Below are 5423 nucleotides of genomic sequence, written 5' to 3'. Positions count from 1 at the left end.
TATCTATCTATCTATCTATCTATCTATCTATCTATCTATCTATCTATCTATCTATCTATCTATCTATCTATCTATCTATCTATCTATCTATCCACTTCTAGCAAAGATGAAAGAAGCCTCAAGTAAAATATGCTTGACATTAGTAAACATAGTTAGATATTGATGGGCTTTACATGGTATTTAAGTATTTTGTAAGTAATTTGCCATAATGGCGTTGTGCTGTTTACCTTAGTTAGGCCTGTCGCGATAAACGATAAATTAATTAATCGCACTATAAATTAAATCTATCGACCTCATTTTAATTATCGGCTTTATCGTCTCTTCCTGCAGTTTTTTTCTTTCTGTTGATGACACTGAATGAAAAAGGCTCACCTCAGGTGCTCTCCACTGACCCTCATTTCCTTAGTGTAATGTCCAGCGCACACTACACAAGTTGTCGGCCCATTTTCAAACCCTGAGAGACACATTAGCCGACAGAAATCTAGGCATAACGGTCGATCGGATTCGTCATGCCGTGTGGTGTCCAGCCACATGGGCACAAAATAATGGCTACAAGTCCAGTTAACTAATTTTAAAATCAGGCATTAATCAATGCTTTACTAGAATCTATCTGTGATGTATGTGGCTAGAGTTGGCTAAAGTCCTGACTGAATGAAAGTCATTATAACCTATTTATGACACGTTAACGAAGAACAGCTGAAAACTTGCCGGGTTTATCAACTGCGGTAACAATTTGGCTCCAACTTCTTCACTGTCATTTCTATATTATTTGCACGAAATGTTGAATAAATATTAATGTTTCCCATATCATTTCCAATGTCCGCTGGTCTTCGGGTTGCGCCATGTCAGCTGTTTGGGATTCCCCTCTAATTTCCCCGCGCTTTCTGATTGGCTACCTGTCACATTCAGCTTTAAGCTCCCAGTCGGGGAAAACCCCTGATTTAGATCGGAGTGGCTACGATGGTCTACCGTAACACACCGCACACTACAGGATGATCGGTTACGAAATCACCAGCGCCAACGATCTAAGATTGTCATAAGGGGAAATAGGGGCAAAAAATCGTGTAGTGTGAGCAATTGAATTAGGTAGTCAGATGTGCCCRTCTTCTCTATTTAGATCTAGTGATTACTGAAGGGCAATATAATATACAGACTTCATAATCTGCACTCTTTTGGTTGAATCCAGTATTTATTTCCACTTTCGCTTTATGTTGGTTAGTTTTTATTCAAGTACGTTTTTTGTAAATGGAGACTGAGAATTCATTTTATTTTTGTTTTTGTTTGTTTTGTTTATTTAGTTTGTCAGTTCCAGTGTTCTTTTGAAAATAAAGTGTATCTATCTATGGCAGGAAATTGCATGCTTGGACTTACGGTAGATATTTAATATCAGTTCTACCAATACTGAAAAATTCAAAGTAGAAAATAGGAAGAAAAGGAAAAAAAATCTGCTGCATTATAAGAAAATGTAATTTCTAGTGAGGAATAACTTGTGCTTACCCTTTTTGATAGATTTTTGCTCCGTTTAAATTGGAAACATTTTCTTTGGTTTGCTCCTGACTATCGAAACGAAGGTGAACAACATGATTGGATAAATGGAGGACTTCAAAAAGAATATCATAGCACTCACTACATCTATATCGGATATAAAGATCGTGCTAAAGAATTTGTAATCAGTCATTCAACTTGAGGGTAACGGTCTGCAAGCAAAGGACATTCAAAACAACAGACATTATGACCAGGTCTGGCTGTGCCAGCAAGTTCATCCTGAAAGCAGACTGCTCAAAGCTAAAATCTGTCACCAAAACCTTATAAAGTAATTGTAGTACCTACATTAGGCTTCTGGTACAGAGTCCAGGTCTCTGAAATCTGTCTAAATGTCAGGAAAAAGGGAAATGCTTTTTTTTTTATATGCAGCATATGTAAATATAGGAGAGTGAATATATTGCCCCATCCAGTGATGGAATACCACATGTCAAAATAATTCTATTTTAGTCCCTCTTTACCTTTAATTCTTGAATCAGCTTACTGTACATTTATCTTTGAGGCCAAGGAAATTATAATTGGGTTATCTCGATTTCTTTTTTGGATTGGAGCATATTTTGGAATTAAATTTGGCTTGGCTAGAGAACGGCATACCACATTTGATTACATCGACTCTCAGAGGAACATAATGACCAACTGCACTTGTCTTTTTCTGATGGGGACTTTGGAGAGGAATGGGAGGAGAGATAAATCAGAACAGAAAACTGGTTGATTTTTTTTTTCTACAGAAACATGGACCATGACAGCAGAAAGTGGGAAAAATGAGGGGGTAAATAGGTCTGACTATAAAGGTGGCCTAATGGTGCTGACTGTACCTRTTTGACAGGCTAATAGCACACCTGACAGATAGATGTAGAAAGAGCATTGCCCATTCCTATTGTTGAGGCCTGTTTCAGTAATGAGGTTTCCTCCAGTAATCTTCCAGGCCTATGTCCATCTTTATGTGGCCCTTTTGTCACCAGGTAATTGCACTGTTCCTCACTTCAACTGGGGTTTTTAGCAGACGGCAACTGATAATGCAGAGGTATACAAAGGTATACAAAGAATTCATGGTTAGGATGTGCAAAACAACTGATGGAAAAAAAATACTCTCCTTCATTGGGGACACAAGGCCTGTAGCAATAAGGAATGGAACCTGCATTAGATTATGGAAATGTTCTTTATTTAAGGCATACATATTAAGTTAAATAGCAAAACAAAAATCAAAAACAGTGTTTTTTTTGTTGTTGTTTTTTTGTTTTTTTACAGCAGTTTCTGTGTAAGCTAATTGACATGTATGGATGAATATGCTGCTTTGACCCAGGGGGGGTAGGTCAGACAGATATCTGTCCCAGACAGGGATAATTTGTGGAGGCAGATTTTATGTATGTATTTTACACTAACCAAAAATGTTTATAAAGACTTATAAAATCGGTTTATTAATCTTTTTAATCTCCTACCTGTTTGTCTGACATCATATATATATATATATATATATATATATATATTTCATACAGAAAATATGAGGAAAGAATAACCAGACTTTAATTTGAGCATATTTATTTGTGGTGAACAAAATCCTTTTTTTTTTCAACAGAAAGAAACAGCAGAGCAATTATTATTTGGATCAATTATTATTTGGATCAGTGCTGTCAATCTTATTTTGCTAATAGGAAAGCTCCACCTCTTTTCTCAAAGTTGGAACATACAGAGGGGTCTTTGACCAGTTCTTTGGAAAGTATAAACTCTGGGTGGACGTATATAAATTACAACATTTTTTTTTTTTTGCATGAATGAAGGACAGCTTATTTTTTTGATTATCATATGGAAAGTTATAAGTTTATGAAAATAAAATGTCATGAACCCCTTAGAAAAACAGGTGCTAAAGTGCTGAAAACTTTACATGTTTCCTAAGCCTTGTGAACCTTCTGTTAAATTAGTGTTGGATGTTTTATCTTAACATGTAAAACATAAAAAAAATCTTCAGAATTTAGGACAAACAAAAGCAAGAAACTGCAGCTTTAACATCTTTCATTAAGATTTTGTGGTATCATGATCTTCGAGTTAAAAGATGAATTTCCCAGAAAGACAAGCATTGTTTTGTTTTTTGGTTTTTTTCAACTGAAAACATCATTAATTTTGATATTTAGAAGATAAATTGGGCTGTTTCTTCCAACTGACAAAGGTAATGATCCATTTTTGTTTACCTTTGTAAGGTAAACCGACTTCAGTGTTGGCTTTTGTTTGGCAGAGAAACTTCATCTTCAGCTGCATAAACTTGTGGTGTTAGAGTAGAGAAGTAAACTGGTTATTACAGATGTGAGAGGACGAAAAGTGGAGTTTAGGGGGCGGCCTCGATGTGGACATAGCATGAACCAATGAGACCATTTAACTGCCCTCAATCCTGGTGTGTGTCTGAGAAAAAGAACTGATCAATAGTGTGATTTAGGAGTTCATTTATGGCCCTTTGCTCTCTAGGAGATACATACACCCACAGAAACTGAGATACAACCCCAGAAAGGTGATATACTGCGCCTTGTAAGGCGATTATTCATGACTGTCCTAGTTTTAGTCCTATTTGTCTGTTGTCCAAGGAGAAATAAATTAACTTTTTTCATGCCATATCGTTGCATTTTGACATAACATGACACTACCTACTTGTAGTGAATTCATTAAAATTGTGAAAAGAAGAAAAGACAAATGTGAGGTATAGTTACATAGCTACCTAATACACAATAGCGCTATGATCTCACTAGCACAGCCTTCTTGACCTAGATTATGTGCCAAACATCTCTCAGACCACAGAAATGCCAATTATATCTACAAACAATCCTGCCTTGCTTGGCTGGTGTTTGGAGAGCTGTTCCCGCAGAAAGACAAACATCGCTGTCCTCGGCCTTGGACAAGTCCGATCGGGTGGGTCATATTCAAGATAGTGAGACCCAGTACACTCGACTGAACTCCAAACAACCGGATGAATTAGAGACATCTGCACCGTTTGGAGCACTTGAATCAGATGAGATGTTAGGCAAACAATGTCCCAAGGAGATATTCAGGACACCATTCATTCTGTCTCTCCGGTTTACATTTGTTTAAGGGGTATTCCAGACCCCACCAGTTTCATCATGTGAGAGCTGTCATGACTTCCTCGTCTGCCTTTTTTTAAATTTCATCTGATGTTTGTTTCTACTGATGTTAGATCCTGTTCCTGGATCCAAAAGGTGAGGGATTAGCTGCAGGAGAGAGAAAGAAAAAAAAAAAAAGAAAGTGTCAACCTGAATGCTTTCTAAACCCAGATGTCACTTCTGATGTATTTATACTGTATAATAAGTGACAGTGGGCATGGTGTTGATGTCTTTATGCATTTGAGCCAGTGTGAATTGGCTTACAAGGTGAATTGGCTCCTTTCTCTCTCTTTTTTTTTWAAACTTTTTTACACATATGCCTATATGTGAAAAAAAATTCAGAATCCTCCTTGTATGACGTGATTTTGAAATATAATTCAAGCCAGTAGTATCTGAGGGAAGTCCGTGGTGCTGAACTGATCCCTCTTTAAGATGTTTGAGAGAAAGCCATTACTATGTAGTCATGGCTGGCTTGGCCTTCTGAGCCCCTGTTAATAAGGTAGCGGTCGTCTAACCTATGGCTTTGACTGCAGCACAGCACATGACTGAGCTTCTCTCCTCATATGAAACTTTGAATTCCTATTAGTTCATGGTAGTGTGACAGAATCTAAACGTAAAAAAGAAAAGATTATATTTTTAGCTGCTAATGTCTATTTTATTTGCTGTGTTGAAAAGGACTTGACTCCGAAGTTTATACTTTTTTCTAAAATGCAACTAACTAAAATTGAATAAAGTTTTCCATCAAGGAATTCTACGGAAGGAAGGAAGGGAGGGAGG

At 36.9% G+C, this 5423-nt stretch overlaps 1 protein-coding gene across 1 annotated transcript in view; it reads left to right on the top strand.

Annotated features, from left to right (window-relative positions):
- Window positions 1–5423, top strand: part of ephb1 (EPH receptor B1) — a 171313-nt gene that overhangs the window by 115765 nt on the left and 50125 nt on the right. The gene's annotated exons all lie outside the window — the stretch shown is intronic.

This window comes from Poecilia reticulata, linkage group LG17 (assembly GCF_000633615.1).
Source record: "Poecilia reticulata strain Guanapo linkage group LG17, Guppy_female_1.0+MT, whole genome shotgun sequence".
NCBI lineage: Eukaryota > Metazoa > Chordata > Actinopteri > Cyprinodontiformes > Poeciliidae > Poecilia > Poecilia reticulata.
Note: the sequence above shows the minus strand (reverse complement) of the source record. Positions and strands in the feature narration are given on the sequence as shown.